At 42.4% G+C, this 22,334-nt stretch overlaps 6 non-coding genes across 6 annotated transcripts; all 6 read left to right on the top strand.

Annotated features, from left to right (window-relative positions):
* Positions 1 to 2,448: 2,448 nt before the first annotated feature.
* On the top strand, positions 2,449 to 2,520 carry trnap-ugg. The gene has a single exon. It is a non-coding gene; the product is annotated as a tRNA-Pro (tRNA).
* A 3,229-nt stretch (positions 2,521 to 5,749) lies between these two features.
* Positions 5,750 to 5,821, top strand: trnap-ugg. Its single transcript has one exon. It is a non-coding gene; the product is annotated as a tRNA-Pro (tRNA).
* A 2,707-nt stretch (positions 5,822 to 8,528) lies between these two features.
* trnap-agg lies at positions 8,529 to 8,600 on the top strand. Its single transcript has one exon. It is a non-coding gene; the product is annotated as a tRNA-Pro (tRNA).
* Positions 8,601 to 15,192: 6,592 nt separating this feature from the next.
* Positions 15,193 to 15,264, top strand: trnap-agg. Its single transcript has one exon. It is a non-coding gene; the product is annotated as a tRNA-Pro (tRNA).
* A 2,474-nt stretch (positions 15,265 to 17,738) lies between these two features.
* On the top strand, positions 17,739 to 17,810 carry trnap-ugg. Its single transcript has one exon. It is a non-coding gene; the product is annotated as a tRNA-Pro (tRNA).
* A 3,592-nt stretch (positions 17,811 to 21,402) lies between these two features.
* Positions 21,403 to 21,474, top strand: trnap-ugg. The gene has a single exon. It is a non-coding gene; the product is annotated as a tRNA-Pro (tRNA).
* The last annotated feature ends 860 nt before the right edge of the window (positions 21,475 to 22,334 follow it).

Genomic DNA, 22,334 nt, shown 5'->3' with positions numbered 1-22,334 from the left:
TTTGACCTTAAACGTTTTCTAAAAATAAAATAGGATACAATACAATGCAGCCCCTTAAATTCTGAAGAAATACTCATTTTTAGACACATACAACGACACAGAGTTACACATGGAGTAAAACAAACATACAGTCAATAATACAGTATAAACAAGTCTATATACGATGTGAGCAAATGAGGTGAAGACAAAAAAAGGCCATGGTGGCAAAGTAAATACAATATAGTAAGTAAAACACTGGAATGGTAGATTTGCAGTGGAATAATGTGAAAAATAGAAATAAAAATAATGGGGTGCAAAGGAGCAAAATAAATAAATAAATAAAATTAAATAAATTCAGTAGGGAAAGAGGTAGTTGTTTGGGCTAAATTATAGGTGGGCTATGTACAGGTGCAGTAATCTCTGAGCTGACAGTTGGTGCTTAAAGCTGGTGAGGGAGATAAGTGTTTCCAGTTTCAGAGATTTTTGTAGTTCGTTCCAGTCATTGACAACAGAGAACTGGAAGGAGAGGCGGCCAAAGAAAGAATTGGTTTTGGGGGTGACTAGAGAGATATACCTGCTGGAGCGCGTGCTACAGGTGGGTGCTGCTATGGTGACCAGCGAGCTGAGATAAGGGGGGACTTTACCAAGCAGGGTCTTGTAGATGACATGGAGCCAGTGGGTAAGATAATGATAGTCTTCTTGGGGAAGTGGAGATGACTGTGCATATTCAGCAGAAACAGTGACATTTAGTCATATATAGGTTTCTATAACAAATAGCAGGCTCACAGGATACCAATGTTGTCTATGATTGTATTATGAGAACTAGCTGAATGACTGGTCGTATAACTGACAAGCCTAATTAGATAAAAAGCTGCCCTGATGCCCAAATGTCTCCTCAGGATGGATGTCTGGATTGACATCTGCTAAATAAAGGGTTTTCAATCAATAACATTTATTTATAAAGCCCTTCTTACATCAGCAGATGTCACAAAGTGCTGTACAGAAACTCGGCCTAAAACCCCAAACAGCAAGCAATGCAGGTGTAGAAGCACGGTGGCTAGGAAAAACTCAGTCCAGACACAACGTTCGGTCCCGCCTCCATGGGAGGAGATATCTTCTGCGCCGGCCCAGACCAGGCACAACGGTCAACTCAGCTCCATGTCCGGTGCCCATAAGGAATGTAAACAAATGTACTATAAAAGTGTTGATAAACAAAGTAATGTACAGAAACTGTACTTCAAAAGCAGCTCACGGTGGAAAATAACAAGTTATTCCTACATGTAAAGCATCTTCTTTGAGGACCACAACCTGTTGAATGTACAGCTCCTCATCTGTGTGAAGGGAAACATGTAGAGAACATGGGCTTAATTGAATGATCTTACTCTGTGTATGTGTGTGTGTGTGAGAGAGAGAGAGAGAGAGAGAGAGAGAGAGAGAGAGAGAGAGAGAGAGAGAGAGAGAGAGAGAGAGAGAGAGAGAGAGAGAGAGAGAGAGAGAGAGAGAGAGAGAGAGAGAGAGAGAGAGAGAGAGAGAGATATTTTGAAGAACTTACCATGTCCCTGTGTCCCCCAATAGAAAGGTGTTTCTTTTGGAGCCCTGTAATTGTCTGTTCCAGAATGAAGCCCCCTCGGTAGCAGGGGGAAACTCTCCATCATCAGCACAATGTTGCTCAACAAGTTAATAACAGGAGACTAAGAAAATAAAGGAAAGGAACGCTTACATTTTGCTCCATCCTTAAATCTTCTCAGCGAGTTCATTTTCATAATCTACACACATCTCACTTAAATGTAGGGTTCCTGTGCCTTTTGTTGTTATGATAGTGCTTTACATGTGGTGTTGTGTCACTCTTGTTGTGATGTGTGTGTCATCCTATGTTTATATTGTATTTATTTTTAAATCCCAGTCCCCCCGTCCCGCAGGAGGCCTTTTGCCTTTTGGTAAGCCATCACTGTAAATAAAAATGTATTCTTAACGGACTTGCCTAGTTAAATAAAGGTTAAATAAAATACATTTTAAAAAAATCCAAACAAATTTGGGCAATTATTTGTTACTCATTCGCTGAAGACTACAATAAGCAGCACATAAAATGGTCGGGACAGCCCTTATGACCTATGACAAAGGGGTCAAGTAAAGTGTTCTGGAATATGTTATGATATGGTTATAGTTCTACTGGATATTTCAGCTCTTTTGTGTTAAATATGCCTTGGACAATATATCGGGTTATACATCGGAGGAAATATATACAATACATAATATGATATATGGCCTCGTATAACTGACAAATGTAAAATGTTCTTCAGGTCAGAACTTTACTATAGTGATGATGCAGTATACATCATCACCGGTAGAGGTGAGTAAAGTAACAAAGTTTCACTAAGGACACGCCTCAGATTTCACACACGCTTGACATCAGTGACAGGGCAGATGGGGAGCAGAACTTATAGTCTGTGTTTACCTTTCTTTAAATAAGGCTCGTTGGTCTAGGGGTATGATTCTCGCTTTGGGTGCGAGAGGTCCCGGGTTCAAATCCCGGACGAGCCCTTCTTTTCTGAACACAACCGGCTCGTTGTACTGTCCAAGATAATGATTGTCTGCTTGGGGAAGTGGAGATGACTGTGCATATTCAGCAGAAACAGTGACATTCAGTCATGTGTTGGTTTCTATAACAACTAGCAGGCTCACAGGATACCAATGTCGTCTATGCTTGTATTATGAGAACTTGCTGAACGACTGGTCGTATAACTGACAAGCCTAATTAGATAAATACTCTTATCTGTCAGCCACGGAGAAACGTCCATATGGTTTTATTTGTAGCTGTAACACTAAAGTCCTGGATAGGCCTCAGTCCTCATAACGTAAATGATAACTTACAGCACTTAAGAAAGATGTCAACCACAGACATTTGCAAATCTGACAATGTAATGTACACTGAGTGTACTAAACAATAGGAACACCTTCCTAATATTGAGTTGCAATCCCTTTTGCCATCAGGAAAGCCTCAATTCGTCAGGGGCATGAACTCTAAAAGGTGTCGAAATTGTTCCACAGGGATGCTGTCCCATGTTTACTCCAATGCAGTTGTGTGTTTTCTCTGAGAGCTGGTCTCTCTAGGAACCTTCTGATGTCGAGTTGAGTGCTGTACCCATCCATCATGTTACCATGGTTGGTCACAGTTGTGTCAAGTTGGTTGGATGTCCTTTGGGTGGCGGACCATTCTTGACACACACGGGAAACTGTTGAGAGTGAACAAAACAGCAGCATTGCAGTTCTTGACACACTCAGACCGGTGCGCCTGGCACCTACTGTCATACCCCATTCAAAGGCACTTCAATATTTTGTCTTGTCCATTCACCCTCTGAATGGCACACATACAGAATACGCCTCAAGACTTAAAAATCCTTCTTTAACCTGTCTCCTCCCCTTCATCTACACTGATTGAACTGAATTTAACAGGTGACATCAATACGGGATGATATACTTCAGCTGGATTCACCTGATCAGTCTATGTCATGGAAAGAGCAGGTGTTCCTAATGTTTTGTGCACTCGGTGTATGTAAAACTCACCCAAAAGTGTCAGTTACCACTAGAGGGCAGTCGAATAGCCAAAACCTGCCACATCACAGATTCTGGAAGTTAACTCACAGGCTGATGAGGAGAAGGGGATGGGAGAAGTGTAACGATCGGGTGGGTTTCTCTAAGCAGGCTTGTTGGTTTAAGGGTATGCTTCTCTCTTAGGGTGTGAGTAGTCCTGGGTTTAAATCCCAGATAAGCCCACCTTTTGAGAAAATATGTGATAGATGTATTTAGGGTTGTCCAAAGTGAGTTAGTATATTGAAACATCACAAAGTGGGGAGAAAAATCTTACCAAAAGGAAAATTGTAGACTGTAAGTAGCAAATATGCATATCTGTAGGCCCTTTGGTAAAACAGAGATATAAAACAATATCCAATCAGTATAGAATATAATGTACAGTGTCGTAATGTCAACGAGTGACTGAATTGTGTGACAGATGGTACTATAGATACATCAACTAGAATCTTCTCTAAATTGCCCATGCTTCAGAATGGATCCTGCATTATCCTGACATACAGTATATAATACTGAACTGCACCTACCAGTGAAAGACCTGTGAGAGATCCATCAAACACGTTACTCCCATAGGACATATATCCTGTCCTGACAAATGCTACCACCTTCAGCGCCATCTCCAGCAGGTAGTAAAGGATGAAGAAACAGTTGATTGTCTGAAAAACAGATCAGTGGAGGCTGCTGAGGGGAGGACGGTTCATAATAATGGCTGGAACGGAGCAAATGGAATGGCATCAAACCACCTGCTTGATGTATTTGATACCATTCCACTGATTCCCCTCCAGTCATTACCACGGGCCGGTCCTCCCCAATTAAGGTGCCACCAACCTCCTGTGACAGAGATACATATAAAGTCTGTGAATTGCATGGAGCTATTGACATAAACTGTGCAAGACCCATACCTGCTATACATGAGTCATTCATGTCGGCAGTGCACTGCAGGCACAGTAACTAATGTCTACTTGTAACTACTACTTGTAGTACATTTTACGTTCAAATGGCCTTAAATGTTGAGCCTCTAAATAGTAGTTGTCTGGTTCAGAGAGATTCTTCTCACAGTCAATCACCAGGAGAATCTAGAGGAACATTGATGACGCTTAGATGCATATACAGACGACTTTATACATGCATATACAGTAGACATAATACATGCATATACAGTAGACATAATACATGCATATACAGGAGACATAACACATGCATATACAGTAGACTTAATACATGCATATACAGTAGACATAATACATGCATATACAGCAGACATAATACATGCATATACAGGAGACATAACACATGCATATACAGTAGACTTAATACATGCATATACAGTAGACATAATACATGCATATACAGTAGACATAATACATGCATATACAGTAGACATAATACATGCATATACAGCAGACATAATACATGCATATACAGTAGACTTAATACATGCATATACAGTAGACTTAATACATGCATATACAGTAGACATAATACATGCATATACAGTAGACATAATACATGCATATACAGTAGACATAATACATGCATATACAGTACATGACCTTTGACCTTACACATTTTCTAAAAACTGAAATGGGATACAATGCACCCTCATGCACACTCATTTTTAGACCAGAGACATTAAATGCAGAGAAGGTGAACAAAATGGACCTTTGACCTTACACGTTTTCTAAAAATAAAATAGGATACAATACAATGCAGCCCCTTAAATTCTGAAGAAATACTCATTTTTAGACCAGAGACATCAAATGCAGAGAAGGTGAACAAAATGGGCCAGGGACTATATCTTCTGTCTTTCCAATGGACTCTAATGATGATCAATAACAGAGATAAATAGAGGACTTATATTATCTCCATTTTAAATTAGTCAATTGGCTTCTTTTTCTTTGACTGATTCCTCCCAACTCATATTAAAACCCACCCAGTTGACTACTTTAAAATGGTGGAAGCCCTCAATTGCAATGTCCTTTCCAAAATGCGTTATGTCCATGATGAGTCCTCCATCTGTTTCCATTTGATCAACAAGTCTGTGTTTGTGTAGAGTCTAGAATAACCACTAGGTGGTAGTCTCTGAGCAGTTTTACTGAGCATGCAACATTAACTTCAGAGGAATTCCTCATGCGCGTGGCATGCAGTGGAATTTAAACTCTTGGTTGTTGAACCTAGGAGAGGCTCGTTGGTCTAGGGGTATGATTCTCGCTTTGGGTGCGAGAGGTCCCGGGTTCAAATCCCGGACGAGCCCTCCTTTTAAGTTGTCAAGCAATTTACAGGATGAACAGGCCTTCATAGAGTGTACAAAGCATAGTAGTGTACATTCACTAAAGCATCTCTATCAATAATATTACTTTGAATAAGGAGCCTGGAATCTTAACTCATAAGCTCGTTTTCAATATTGTTATGGTGAAACAAAGCTTGTCAGTTAGGATTCCAGGCTAGTGTCGTAACTAAGAGCTGTTAGGATCAAGCAGAAACACAAATATCTAAGTTAATTCATTAAATATTGTGACATTGTGAACTTGTGACATAGTGAATTCACACAGATGCAGATAACATTGGCCAGGGGCACATTCCCCACCACAGTGACATAATGCTGAATGAAGATAAACTGAACCTTGTGCAGGAACTTAGACAAGTAAATAAACAATAGGAACACCTTCCTAATATTGAGTTGCATTCCCTTTTGCCATCAGGAAAGCCTCAATTCGTCAGGGGCATGGACTTTACAGGGTGTCGAAAGTGTTCCACAGGGATGCTGTCCCATGTTGACTCCAATGCAATTGTGTGTTTTCTCTGAGAGCTGGTCTCTCTAGGAACCTTCTAATGTCGAGTTGAGTGCTGTACCCATCCATCATGTTACCATGGTTGGTCACAGTTGTGTCAAGTTGGTTGGATGTCCTTTGGCTGGCGGACCATTCTTGACACACACGGGAAACTGTTGAGAGTGAACAAAACAGCAGCATTGCAGTTCTCGACACACTCAGACCGGTGCGCCTGGCACCTACTGTCATACCCCATTCAAAGGCACTTCAATATTTTGTCTTGTCCATTCACCCTCTGAATGGCACACATACAGAATACGCCTCAAGACTTAAAAATCCTTCTTTAACCTGTCTCCTCCCCTTCATCTACACTGATTGAACTGAATTTAACAGGTGACATCAATACGGGATGATATACTTCAGCTGGATTCACCTGATCAGTCTATGTCATGGAAAGAGCAGGTGTTCCTAATGTTTTGTGCACTCGGTGTATGTAAAACTCACCCAAAAGTGTCAGTTACCACTAGAGGGCAGTCGAATAGCCAAAACCTGCCACATCACAGATTCTGGAAGTTAACTCACAGGCTGATGAGGAGAAGGGGATGGGAGAAGTGTAACGATCGGGTGGGTTTCTCTAAGCAGGCTTGTTGGTTTAAGGGTATGCTTCTCTCTTAGGGTGTGAGTAGTCCTGGGTTTAAATCCCAGATAAGCCCACCTTTTGAGAAAATATGTGATAGATGTATTTAGGGTTGTCCAAAGTGAGTTAGTATATTGAAACATCACAAAGTGGGGAGAAAAATCTTACCAAAAGGAAAATTGTAGACTGTAAGTAGCAAATATGCATATCTGTAGGCCCTTTGGTGAAACAGAGATATAAAACAATATCCAATCAGTATGGCATATAATGTACAGTGTCGTAATGTCAACGAGTGACTGAATTGTGTGACAGATGGTACAATAGATACATCAACTAGAATCTTCTCTAAATTGCCCATGCTTCAGAATGGATCCTGCATTATCCTGACATACAGTATATAATACTGAACTGCACCTACCAGTGAAAGACCTGTGAGAGATCCATCAAACACGTTACTCCCATAGGACATATATCCTGTCCTGACAAATGCTACCACCTTCAGCGCCATCTCCAGCAGGTAGTAAAGGATGAAGAAACAGTTGATTGTCTGAAAAACAGATCAGTGGAGGCTGCTGAGGGAGGACGGTTCATAATAATGGCTGGAACGGAGCAATGGAATGGCATCAAACCACCTGCTTGATGTATTTGATACCATTCCACTGATTCCCCTCCAGTCATTACCACGGGCCGGTCCTCCCCAATTAAGGTGCCACCAACCTCCTGTGACAGAGATATATATAAAGTCTGTGAATTGCATGGAGCTATTGACATAAACTGTGCAAGACCCATACCTGCTATACATGAGTCATTCATGTCGGCAGTGCACTGCAGGCACAGTAACTAATGTCTACTTGTAACTACTACTTGTAGTACATTTTACGTTCAAATGGCCTTAAATGTTGAGCCTCTAAATAGTAGTTGTCTCGTTTAGAGATCCTTCTCACAGACTATCACCAGGATAATCTAGAGGAACATTTATGATGCTTGGATGCATATACAATATACTTAATACATGCATATACCATACATGACCTTTGACCTTACACGTTTTCTAAAAATAAAATGGGATACAATACAATGCAGCCCCTTAAATTCTGAAGAAATACTCATTTTTAGACCAGAGACATCAAATGCAGAGAAGGTGAACAAAATGGGCCAGGGCCTATATCTTCTGTCTTTCCAATGGACTCTAATGATGATCAATAACAGAGATAAATAGAGGACTTATATTATCTCCATTTTTAAATTAGTCAATTGGCTTCTTTTTCTTTGACTGATTCCTCCCAACTCATATTAAAACCCACCCAGTTGACTACTTTAAAATGGTGGAAGCCCTCAATTGCAATGTCCTTTCCAAAATGCTTTATGTCCATGATGAGTCCTCCATCTGTTTCCATTTGATCAACAAGTCTGTGTTTGTGTAGAGTCTAGAATAGCCACTAGGTGGTAGTCTCTGAGCAGTTTTACTGAGCATGCAACATTAACTTCAGAGGAATTCCTTATGCACGTCGCATGCAGTGGAATTTAAACTCTTGGTTGTCGAACCTGGGAGCGGCTCGTTGGTCTAGGGGTATGATTCTCGCTTAGGGTGCGAGAGGTCCCGGGTTCAAATCCCGGACGAGCCCTCCTTTTAAGTTGTCAAGCAATTTACAGGATGAACAGGCCTTCATAGAGTGTACAAAGCATAGTAGTGTACATTCACTAAAGCATCTCTATCAATAATATTACTTTAAATAAGGAGCCTGGAATCTTAACTCATAAGCTCGGTTTCAATATTGTTATGGTGAAACAAAGCTTGTCAGTTAGGATTCCAAGGCTAGTGTCGTAACTAAGAGCTGTTAGGATCAAGCAGAAACACAAATATCTAAGTTAATTCATTAAATATTGTGACATTGTGAACTTGTGACATAGTGAATTCACACAGATGCAGATAACATTGGCCAGGGGCACATTCCCCACCACAGTGACATAATGCTGAATGAAGATAAACTGAACCTTGTGCAGGAACTTAGACGAGTAAATAAACAATAGAAACACCTTCCTAATATTGAGTTGCATTCCCTTTTGCCACCAGGAAAGCCTCAATTCGTCAGGGGCATGGACTTTACAGGGTGTCGAAAGTGTTCCACAGGGATGCTGTCCCATGTTGACTCCAATGCAATTGTGTGTTTTCTCTGAGAGCTGGTCCCTCTAGGAACCTTCTAATGTCGAGTTGAGTGCTGTACCCATCCATCATGTTACCATGGTTGGTCACAGTTGTGTCAAGTTGGTTGGATGTCCTTTGGCTGGCGGACCATTCTTGACACACACGGGAAACTGTTGAGAGTGAACAAAACAGCAGCATTGCAGTTCTTGACACACTCAGACCGGTGCGCCTGGCACCTACTGTCATACCCCATTCAAAGGCACTTCAATATTTTGTCTTGTCCATTCACCCTCTGAATGGCACACATACAGAATACGCCTCAAGATTTAAAAATCATTCTTTAACCTGTCAAATCAAATCAAATCAAATTGTATTTGTCACATACACATGGTTAGCAGATGTTAATGCGAGTGTAGCGAAATGCTTGTGCTTCTAGTTCCGACAATGCAGTGATAACCAACAAGTAATCTAACTAACAATTCCAAAACTACTGTCTTATACACAGTGTAAGGGGATAAAGAATATGTACATAAGGATGTATGAATGAGTGATGGTACAGAGCAGCATACAGTAGATGGTATCGAGTACAGTATATACATATGAGATGAGTATGTAGACAAAGTAAACAAAGTGACATAGTTAAAGTGGCTAGTGATACATGTATTACATAAGGATGCAGTCGGTGATGTAGAGTACAGTATATACGTATGCATATGAGATTAATAATGTAGGGTAAGTAACATTATATAAGGTAGCATTGTTTAAAGTGGCTAGTGATATATTTACATCATTTCCCATCAATTCCCATTATTAAAGTGGCTGGAGTTGGGTCAGTGTCAATGACAGTGTGTTGGCAGCAGCCACTCAATGTTAGTGGTGGCTGTTTAACAGTCTGATGGCCTTGAGATAGAAGCTGTTTTTCAGTCTCTCGGTCCCAGCTTTGATGCACCTGTACTGACCTCGCCTTCTGGATGATAGCGGGGTGAACAGGCAGTAGTTCGGGTGGTTGATGTCCTTGATGATCTTTATGGCCTTCCTGTAACATCGGGTGGTGTAGGTGTCCTGGAGGGCAGGTAGTTTGCCCCCGGTGATGCGTTGTGCAGACCTCACTACCCTCTGGAGAGCCTTACGGTTGAGGGCGGAGCAGTTGCCGTACCAGGCGGTGATACAGCCCGCCAGGATGCTCTCGATTGTGCATCTGTAGAAGTTTGTGAGTGCTTTTGGTGACAAGCCAAATTTCTTCAGCCTCCTGAGGTTGAAGAGGCACTGCTGCGCCTTCTTCACGACGCTGTCAGTGTGAGTGGACCAATTCAGTTTGTCTGTGATGTGCATGCTGAGGAACTTAAAACTTGCTACCCTCTCCACTACTGTTCCATCGATGTGGATAGGGGGGTGTTCCCTCTGCTGTTTCCTGAAGTCCACAATCATCTCCTTAGTTTTGTTGACGTTGAGTGTGAGGTTATTTTCCTGACACCACACTCACCTCACCTCCTCCCTGTAGGCCGTCTCGTCGTTGTTGGTAATCAAGCCTACCACTGTTGTGTTGTCCGCAAACTTCATGATTGAGTTGGAGGCGTGCGTGGCCACGCAGTCGTGGGTGAACAGAGAGTACAGGAGAGGGCTCAGAACGCACCCTTGTGGGGCCCCCGTGTTGAGGATCAGCGGGGAGGAGATGTTGTTGCCTACCCTCACCACCGGGGGGTGGCCCGTCAGGAAGTCCAGTACCCAGTTGCACAGGGCGGGGTCGAGACCCAGGGTCTCAAGCTTGATGACGAGCTTGGAGGGTACTATGGTGTTGAATGCCGAGCTGTAGTCGATGAACAGCATTCTCACATAGGTATTCCTCTTGTCCAGGTGGGTTAGGGCAGTGTGCAGTGTGGTTGAGATTGCATCGTCTGTGGACCTATTTGGGCGGTAAGCAAATTGGAGTGGGTCTAGGGTGTCAGGTAGGGTGGAGGTGATATGGTCCTTGACTAGTCTCTCAAAGCACTTCATGATGACGGAAGTGAGTGCTACGGGGCGGTAGTCGTTTAGCTCACTTACCTTAGCTTTCTTGGGAACAGGAACAATGGTGGCCCTCTTGAAGCATGTGGGAACAGCAGACTGGTATAGGGATTGATTGAATATGTCCGTAAACACACCAGCCAGCTGGTCTGCGCATGCTCTGAGGGCGCGGCTGTGGATGCCGTCTGGGCCTGCAGTCTTGCGAGGGTTAACACGTTTAAATGTCTTACTCACCTCGGCTGCAGTGAAGGAGAGACCGCATTATTATTATTATTATTATATTATTATTATATGTTTTCGTTGCAGGCCGTGTCAGTGGCACTGTATTGTCCTCAAAGCGGGCAAAAACTTATTTAGTCTGCCTGGGAGCAAGACATCCTGGTCCGTGACTGGGCTGGGTTTCTTCTTGAGGTCCGTGATTGACTGTAGACCCTGCCACATGCCTCTTGTGTCTGAGCCATTGAATTGAGATTCCACTTTGTCTCTGTACTGACGCTTAGCTTGTTTAATAGCCTTGCGGAGGGAATAGCTGCATTGTTTATATTCGGACATGTTACCAGACACCTTGCCCTGATTAAAAGCAGTGGTTCGCGCTTTTTAGTTTCACGCGAATGCTGCCATCAATCCACGGTTTCTGGTTAGGGAATGTTTTTATCGTTGCTATGGGAACGACATCTTCGACGCACGTTCTAATGAACTCGCACACCGAATCAGCGTATTCGTCAATATTTTTATCTGACGCAATACGAAACATGTCCCAGTCCACGTGATGGAAGCAGTCTTGGAGTGTGGAGTCAGCTTGGTCTGACCAGCGTTGGACAGACCTCAGCGTAGGAGCCTCTTGTTTTAGTTTCTGCCTGTAGGCAGGGATCAGCAAAATGGAGTCGTGGTCAGCTTTTCCGAAAGGGGGGCGGGGCAGGGCCTTATATGCGTCGCGGAAGTTAGAGTAACAATGATCCAAGGTTTTACCACCCCTGGTTGCGCAATCGATATGCTGATAAAATTTAGGGAGTCTTGTTTTCAGATTAGCTTTGTTAAAATCCCCAGCTACAATGAATGCAGCCTCCGGATAAATGCTTTCCAGTTTGCAAAGAGTTAAATAAAGTTCGTTCAGAGCCATCGATGTGTCTGCTTGGGGGGATATATACGGCTGTGATTATAATCGAAGAGAATTCTCTTGGAAGATAATGCGGTCTACATTTGATTGTGAGGAATTCTAAATCAGGTGAACAGAAGGATTTGAGTTCCTGTATGTTTCCTTCATCACACCATGTCTCGTTAGTCATGACGCATACGCCCCGCCACTCTTCTTACCAGAAAGATGTTTGTTTCTGTCGGCGCGTTGCGTGGAGAAACCTGTTGGCTGCACTGCATCGGATAGCGTCTTCCCAGTGAGCCATGTTTCGGTGAAGCATAGGACGTTGCAGTCTCTGATGTTCCTCTGGAATGCCACCCTTGCTCGGATTTCGTCAACCTTGTTGTCAAGAGACTGGACATTGGCAAGAAGAATGCTAGGTAGTGGTGCGCGATGTGCCCTTTTTCGGAGTCTGACCAGAAGACCGCCTCGTTTCCCTCTTTTTCGGAGTCGTTTTCTTGGGTCGCTGTATGCGATCCATTCCGTTGTCCTGTTTGTAAGGCAGAACACAGGATCTGCGTCGCGGGAAAATATATTCTTGGTCGTACTGATGGTGAGTTGACGCTGATCTTATATTCAGTAGTTCTTCTCGACTGTATGTAATGAAACCTAAGATGACCTGAGGTACTAATGTAAGAAATCACACGTAAAAAAACAAAAAACTGCATAGTTTCCTAGGAACGCGAAGCGAGGCGGCCATCTCTGTCGGCGCCGGAAGTTGAAGAATAGTGTTCCCTTCATCTACACTGATTGAACTGAATTTAACAGGTGATGTCAATACGGGATGATATACTTCAGCTGGATTCACCTGATCAGTCTATGTCATGGAAAGAGCAGGTGTTCCTAATGTTTTGAGCACTCGGTGTATGTAAAACTCACCCAAAAGTGTCAGTTACCTCTAGAGGGCAGTCTAATAGCCAAAACCTGCCACATCACAGATTCTGGAAGTTTACTCACAGGCTGATGAGGAGAAGGGGATGGGAGAAGTATAACGATCGGGTGGGTTTCCCTAAACAGGCTTGTTGGTTTAAGGGTATGCTTCTCTCTTAGGGTGTGAGTAGTCCTGGGTTTAAATTCCAGATGAGCCCACCATTTGAGAAAATATGTGATAGATGTATTTAGGGTTGTCCTAAGTGAGTTAGTATATTTAAAGATCACAAAGTGGGGAGAAAAATCTTACCAAAAGGAAAATGGTAGACAGTAAGTAGCAAATATGCATATCTGTAGGCCCTTTGGTAAAACAGAGATATAAAACAATATCCAGTCAGTATGGAATATAATGTACAGTGTCGTAATGTCAACGAGTGACTTTGAACTGTGTGACAGACGGTAATATAGATTCCCCTCCAGTCATTACCACGGGCCGGTCCTCCCCAATAAAGGTTCCACCAACCTCCTGTGACAGAGATACATATAAAGTCTGTGAATTGCATGGAGCTATTGACATAGACTGTGCAAGACCCATACCTGCTATACATGAGTCATTCATGTCGGCAGTGCATTGCAGGCACAGTAACTAATGTCTACTTGTAACTACTACTTGTAGTACATTTTACGTTCAAATGGCCTTAAATGTTGAGCCTCTAAATAGTAGTTGTCTGGTTCAGAGAGATTCTTCTCACAGTCAATCACCAGGAGAATCTGTCATGTTTTGTCATAGATTGTCATGTCTTGTCCCTGTGCTTTCTCTTCTATTCGTTTCCCCCTGCTGGTATTATTAGGTTCTTTCCCTCTCTCTATCTCTCTCTCTCTCTCTCTCTCTCTCTCTCTATCGTTCCTGCTCCCAGCTGTTCCTCATTCTCCTAACTACCTTGTTTACTCTTTCACACCTGTCCCCTATTTTGCCCTCTGATTAGAGTCCCTATTTCTCCCTCTGTTTCCGCTTCTGTCCTTGTCGGATCCTTCTTTGCTGTACTGTGTTCTTGTTCCGTCCTGTCGTGTTTTTGCCTTCATCAGATGCTGCGTGTGAGCAGGTGTCTCTATCAGCTACGGCCTGCGCCAACCCGAAGCGACCTGCAGTCTGTGGCCGCTTCTCCTGTTGTTCCCCTCTACAGACTAGAGGATTTCTGTTATTCCGTTTTGGACATTACCTGTGAAAGAATTCAGGATTAGTCGTTTTCTGTTAAGACTGGAATAAACTCTGTTTCTGTTAAGTCGCTTTTGGGTCCTCAGTCACCTGCATAACAGAATCTAGAGGAACATTGATGACGCTTAGATGCATATACAGACGACTTAATACATGCATATACAGTAGACATAATACATGCATATACAGTAGACATAATACATGCATATACAGTAGACATAATACATGCATATACAGACGACTTAATACATGCATATACAGTAGACATAATACATGCATATACAGTAGACATAATACATGCATATACAGTAGACATAATACATGCATATACCATACATGACCTTTGACCTGACACATTTTCTAAAAACTGAAATGGGATACAATGCACCCTCATGCACATTCATTTTTAGACCAGAGACATCAAATGCAGAGAAGGTGAACAAAATGGGCCAGGGCCTATATCTTCTGTCTTTCCAATGGACTCTAATGATGATCAATAACAGAGATAAATAGAGGACTTATACTATCTCCATTTGAAAGTAGCCAATTGTCTTCTTCTTCATTGGCTGATTGCTCCCAACTCATAGGAAAACCCACCCAGTTGACTACTTTAAAAATAGTGGATGCCCTCAATTGCAATGTCCATTCTAAAATGCTTTAAATCCATGCTGAGTCCTCTGTTTCCATTTGATCAACATGTCTGTGTTTGTGCAGAGTCTAGAATAGCCACTAAGTGGCCGTCTCTGAGGAGTTTTACTGAGCATGCAACAGCATCAACTTGAGAGGAATTCCTTATGCACGTGGCATGCAGTGGAATTTAAACTCTTGGTTGTTAACTGTGTTACAGGCTCGTTGGTCTAGGGGTATGATTCTCGCTTAGGGTGCGAGAGGTCCCGGGTTCAAATCCCGGACGAGCCCTCCTTTTAAGTTGTCAAGCAATTTACAGGATGAACAGGCCAACATAGAGTGTACAAAGCATAGAAGTGTACATTCACTAAAGCATCTCTATCAACAATATCACTGTGAATAAGTAGCCTGGAATCTTCACTCATTAGCTCGGTTTCAATATTGTAATGGTGAAACAAAGCTTGTCAGTTAGGATTCCAGGTTAGTGTCGTAACTAAGAGCTGTTAGGATCAAGCAGAAACACAAACATCTATGTTAATTCATTAAATATTGTGACATTGTGAACTTGTGACATAGTGAATTCACACAGATGCAGATAACATTGGGGCACATTCCCCACCACAGTGACATAATGCTGAATGAAGATAAACTGAACCTTGCGCAGGAACTTAGACGAGTACTCAGGCAATGGAGGATGCTACAGAGGGAAACAATGACTTCAATTTGCTGTTCAATCTCCTTTCACAATAAGTTTTCAGATTTGCTTCTGTCCAAATTGTTGCTTCCGTTGCAAATGCAAGCACAAAGGCAAATGATGAAAGTCTGCTCGGAGTTAGACTGACAGTCTGCCAACTGCATAGTTTTGAAGAAATGAACATGGTCGTAGAGATAAAATATAAATACCTGTTTGATCCTTGTCCAGCTCATCAAACAGTCTCTGGAAGGCCTCCCTGGGGATGAAGCCACTGGATGACTGAGACGCTTTCTGAGGAAATTACACTTTTAGAATCTTTTGACGTACCAAAAGTGTTCACAATTCAGAGGTGTGGCCATGTACATATATAACTTCATAAAACATAACGTTGTTTAACGCTATGTATTACAGTATGTTGTTTCAGGTAAGGAGGGAACCATCTCACCTTCATGATGGCATCTCTGTAATAACCTGTTGTATATTCATAAAATAAAAACCACAAAGGGGTCCTGTCTTACACGGTAACATCCTCAGAGAAGGAATGTTCCTGGCTCTGACAGTGCAGCAGCTCAAAAGCTGCCCTGACACCCAAATGTCTCCTCAGGAAGGATGTCTGGATTGACATCTGCTAAATAAAGGGTTTTCAATCAATAACATTTATTTATAAAGCCCTTCTTACATCAGCAGATGTCACAAAGTGCTGTACAGAAACTCGGCCTAAAACCCCAAACAGCAAGCAATGCAGGTGTAGAAGCACGGTGGCTAGGAAAAACTCAGTCCAGACACAGCGTTCGGTCCCGCTCCATGGGAGGAGATATCTTCTGCGCCGGCCCAGACCAGGCACAACGGTCAACTCAGCTCCATGTCCGGTGCCCATAAGGAATGTAAACAAATGTACTATAAAAGTGTTGATAAACAAAGTAATGTACAGAAACTGTATTTCAAAAGCAGCTCACGGTGGAAAATAACAAGTTATTCCTACATGTAAAGCATCTTCTTTGAGGACCACAACCTGTTGAATGTACAGCTCCTCATCTGTGTGAAGGGAAACATGTAGAGAACATGGGCTTAATTGAATGATCTTACTCTGTGTATGTGTGTGAGAGAGAGAGAGAGAGAGAGCGAGAGCGAGCGATTTTGAAGAACTTACCATGTCCCTGTGTCCCCCAATAGAAAGGTGTTTCTTTTGGAGCCCTGTAATTGTCTGTTCCAGAATGAAGCCCCCTCGGTAGCAGGGGGAAACTCTCCATCATCAGCACAATGTTGCTCAACAAGTTAATAACAGGAGACTAAGAAAATAAAGGAAAGGAACGCTTACATTTTGCTCCATCCTTAAATCTTCTCAGCGAGTTCATTTTCATAATCTACACACATCTCACTTAAATGTAGGGTTCCTGTGCCTTTTGTTGTTATGATAGTGCTTTACATGTGGTGTTGTGTCACTCTTGTTGTGATGTGTGTGTCATCCTATGTTTATATTTGTATTTATTTTTTAAATCCCAGTCCCCCGTCCCCGCAGGAGGCCTTTTGCCTTTTGGTAAGCCATCACTGTAAATAAAGATGTATTCTTAACGGACTTGCCTAGTTAAATAAAGGTTAAATAAAATACATTTTAAAAAATCCAAACAAATTTGGGCAATTATTTGTTACTCATTCGCTGAAGACTACAATAAGCAGCACATAAAATGGTCGGGACAGCCCTTATGACCTATGACAAAGGGGTCAAGTAAAGTGTTCCGGAATATGTTATGGTATGGTTATAGTTCTACTGGATATTTCAGCTCTTTTGTGTTAAATATGCCTTGGACAATAGATTATTGAGTTATACATCGGAGGAAATATATACAATACATAATATGATATATGGCCTCGTATAACTGACAAATGTAATGTTTTCTTCAGGTCAGAACTTTACTATAGTGATGATGCAGTATACATCATCACCAGTAGAGGTGAGTAAAGTAACAAAGTTTCACTAAGGACACGCCTCAGATTTCACACACGCTTGACATCAGTGACAGGGCAGATGGGGAGAAGAACTTATAGTCTGTGTTTACCTTTCTTTAAATAAGGCTCGTTGGTCTAGGGGTATGATTCTCGCTTTGGGTGCGAGAGGTCCCGGGTTCAAATCCCGGACGAGCCCTTCTTTTCTGAACACTACCGGCTCGTTGTACTGTCCAAGATAATGATTGTCTGCTTGGGGAAGTGGAGATGACTGTGCATATTCAGCAGAAACAGTGACATTCAGTCATGTGTTGGTTTCTATAACAACGAGCAGGCTCACAGGATACCAATGTCATCTATGCTTGTATTATGAGAACTTGCTGAACGACTGGTCGTATAACTGACAAGCCTAATTAGATAAATACTCTTATCTGTCAGCCACGGAGAAACGTCCATATGGTTTTATTTGTAGCTGTAACACTAAAGTCCTGGATAGGCCTCAGTCCTCATAATGTAAATGATAACTTACAGCACTTAAGAAAGATGTCAACCACAGACATTTGCAAATCTGACAATGTGATGTACACTGAGTGTACTAAACAATAGGAACACCTTCCTAATATTGAGTTGCAATCCCTTTTGCCATCAGGAAAGCCTCAATTCGTCAGGGGCATGAACTCTAAAAGGTGTCGAAATTGTTCCACAGGGATGCTGTCCCATGTTTACTCCAATGCAGTTGTGTGTTTTCTCTGAGAGCTGGTCTCTCTAGGAACCTTCTGATGTCGAGTTGAGTGCTGTACCCATCCATCATGTTACCATGGTTGGTCACAGTTGTGTCAAGTTGGTTGGATGTCCTTTGGGTGGCGGACCATTCTTGACACACACGGGAAACTGTTGAGAGTGAACAAAACAGCAGCATTGCAGTTCTTGACACACTCAGACCGGTGCGCCTGGCACCTACTGTCATACCCCATTCAAAGGCACTTCAATATTTTGTCTCGTCCGTTCACCCTCTGAATGGCACACATACAGAATATGTCTCAAGGCTTAAAAATCCTTCTTTAACCTGTCTCCTCCCCTTCATCTACACTGATTGAACTGAATTTAACAGGTGACATCAATACGGGATGATAGACTTCAGCTGGATTCACCTGATCAGTCTATGTCATGGAAAGAGCAGGTGTTCCTAATGTTTTGTGCACTCGGTGTATGTAAAACTCACCCAAAAGTGTCAGTTACCTCTAGAGGGCAGTCGAATAGCCAATACCTGCCACATCACAGATTCTGGAAGTTAACTCACAGGCAAATGAGGAGAAGGGGATGGGAGAAGTGTAACGATCTGGTGGGTTTCCCTAAGCAGGCTTGTTGGTTTAAGGGTATGCTTCTCTCTTAGGGTGTGAGTAGTCCTGGGTTTAAATCCCAGATAAGCCCACCTTTTGAGAAAATATGTGATAGATGTATTTAGGGTTGTCCTAAGTGAGTTAGTATATTGAAAGATCACAAACAAAGTGGGGAGAAAAATCTAACCAATAGGAAAATTGTAGACTATGTAGAAAATATGCATATCTGCAGGCCCTTTGGTGAAACAGAGATATAAAACAATATCCAATCAGTATGGCATATAATGTACAGTGTCGTAATGTCAACGAGTGAATTGTGTGACAGATGGTACTATAGATACATTTTATTTATAAAAATAAATAAAAATTCACCTTTATTTAACCAGGTAGGCTAGTTGAGAACAGGTTCTCATTTGCAACTGCGACCTGGCCAAGATAAAGCATAGCAGTGTGAACAGACAACACAGAGTTACACATGGAGTAAACAATTAACAAGTCAATAACACAGTAGAGAAAAAAGGGGAGTCTATATACAATGTGTGCAAAAGGCATGAGGAGGTAGGCGAATAACTACAATATTGCAGATTAACACTGGAGTGAAAATGATCAGATGATCATGTACAGGTAGAGATATTGGTGTGCAAAAGAGCAGAAAAGTAAATAAATAAAAACTGTGGGGATGAGGTAGGTGAAAATGGGTGGGCTATTTACCAATAGATTATGTACAGCTGCAGCGATCGGTTAGCTGCTCAGATAGCTGATGTTTGAAGTTGGTGAGGGAGATAAAAGTCTCCGACTTCAGCGATTTTGCAATTGTTCCAGTCACAGGCAGCAGAGTACTGGAACGAAAGGCGGCCGAATGAGGTGTTGGCTTTAGGGATGATCAATGAGATACACCTGCTGGAGCGCGTGCTCCAGGGTGGGTGTTGCCATCGTGACCAGTGAGCTGAGATAAGGCGGAGCTTTGCCTAGCATGGCCTTGTAGATGACCTGAGCCAGTGGGTCTGGCGACGAATATGTAGCGAGGGCCAGCCGACTAGAGCATACAAGTCGCAGTGGTGGGTAGTATAAGGTGCTTTAGTGACAAAACAGATGGCACTGTGATAAACTGCATCCAGTTTGCTGAGAAGAGTGTTGGAAGCAACTTTGTAGATGACATCGCCGAAGTCGAGGATCGGTAGGATAGTCAGTATTACTAGGGTAAGCATGGCAGCGTGAGTGAAGGAGGCTTTGTTGCAGAATAGAAAGCCGACTCTTGATTTGATTTTCGATTGGAGATGTTTGATATGGGTCTGGAAGGAGAGTTTGCAGTCTAGCCAGACACCTAGGTACTTATAGGTGTCCACATATTCAAGGTCGGAACCATCCAGTGTGGTGATGCTAGTCGGGCAAGCGGGTGCAGGCAGCGATCGGTTGAAAAGCATGCATTTGGTTTTACTAGCGTTTAAGAGCAGTTGGAGGCCACGGAAGGAGTGTTGTATGGCATTGAAGCTCGATTGGAGGTTAGATAGCACAGTGTCCAATGACGGGCCGAAAGTGTACAGAATGGCGTCGTCTGCGTAGAGGTGGATCAGGGAAACGCCGGCAGCAAGAGCAACATCATTGATATACACAGAGAAAAGAGTCGGCCCGAGAATCAACTGGAATCTTCTCTAAATTGCCCATGCTTCAAAATGGATCCTACATTATCCTGACATACAGTATATAATACTGAACTGCACCTACCAGTGAAAGAACTGTGAGAGATCAATCAAACACGTTACTCCCATAGGACATATATCCTGTCCTGACAAATGCTTTGAGCCTCTAAATAGTAGTTGTCTCGTTCAGAGATTCTACTCACAGTCAATCACCAGGATAATCTAGAGGAACATTTATGATGCTTAGATGCATATACAATAGACTTAATACATGCATATACCATACATGACCTTTGACCTTACACGTTTTCTAAAAATAAAATAGGATACAATACAATGCAGCCCCTTAAATTCTGAAGAAATACTCATTTTTAGACCAGAGACATCAAATGCAGAGAAGGTGAACAAAATGGGCCAGGGACTATATCTTCTGTCTTTCCAATGGACTCTAATGATGATCAATAACAGAGATAAATAGAGGACTTATATTATCTCCATTTTAAATTAGTCAATTGGCTTCTTTTTCTTTGACTGATTCCTCCCAACTCATATTAAAACCCACCCAGTTGACTACTTTAAAATGGTGGAAGCCCTCAATTGCAATGTCCTTTCCAAAATGCGTTATGTCCATGATGAGTCCTCCATCTGTTTCCATTTGATCAACAAGTCTGTGTTTGTGTAGAGTCTAGAATAGCCACTAGGTGGTAGTCTCTGAGCAGTTTTACTGAGCATGCAACATTAACTTCAGAGGAATTCCTCATGCGCGTGGCATGCAGTGGAATTTAAACTCTTGGTTGTTGAACCTAGGAGAGGCTCGTTGGTCTAGGGGTATGATTCTCGCTTTGGGTGCGAGAGGTCCCGGGTTCAAATCCCGGACGAGCCCTCCTTTTAAGTTGTCAAGCAATTTACAGGATGAACAGGCCTTCATAGAGTGTACAAAGCATAGTAGTGTACATTCACTAAAGCATCTCTATCAATAATATTACTTTGAATAAGGAGCCTGGAATCTTAACTCATAAGCTCGTTTTCAATATTGTTATGGTGAAACAAAGCTTGTCAGTTAGGATTCCAGGCTAGTGTCGTAACTAAGAGCTGTTAGGATCAAGCAGAAACACAAATATCTAAGTTAATTCATTAAATATTGTGACATTGTGAACTTGTGACATAGTGAATTCACACAGATGCAGATAACATTGGCCAGGGGCACATTCCCCACCACAGTGACATAATGCTGAATGAAGATAAACTGAACCTTGTGCAGGAACTTAGACAAGTAAATAAACAATAGGAACACCTTCCTAATATTGAGTTGCATTCCCTTTTGCCATCAGGAAAGCCTCAATTCGTCAGGGGCATGGACTTTACAGGGTGTCGAAAGTGTTCCACAGGGATGCTGTCCCATGTTGACTCCAATGCAATTGTGTGTTTTCTCTGAGAGCTGGTCTCTCTAGGAACCTTCTAATGTCGAGTTGAGTGCTGTACCCATCCATCATGTTACCATGGTTGGTCACAGTTGTGTCAAGTTGGTTGGATGTCCTTTGGCTGGCGGACCATTCTTGACACACACGGGAAACTGTTGAGAGTGAACAAAACAGCAGCATTGCAGTTCTCGACACACTCAGACCGGTGCGCCTGGCACCTACTGTCATACCCCATTCAAAGGCACTTCAATATTTTGTCTTGTCCTTTCACCCTCTGAATGGCACACACAGAATACGCCTCAAGACTTAAAAATCCTTCTTT

Source organism: Oncorhynchus gorbuscha, linkage group LG01 (genome assembly GCF_021184085.1).
Source record: "Oncorhynchus gorbuscha isolate QuinsamMale2020 ecotype Even-year linkage group LG01, OgorEven_v1.0, whole genome shotgun sequence".
NCBI classification, from domain to species: Eukaryota; Metazoa; Chordata; class Actinopteri; order Salmoniformes; family Salmonidae; genus Oncorhynchus; species Oncorhynchus gorbuscha.
The sequence above is the reverse complement of the archived record's forward strand: the minus strand, read 5'-3'. Positions and strand labels throughout refer to the sequence as shown.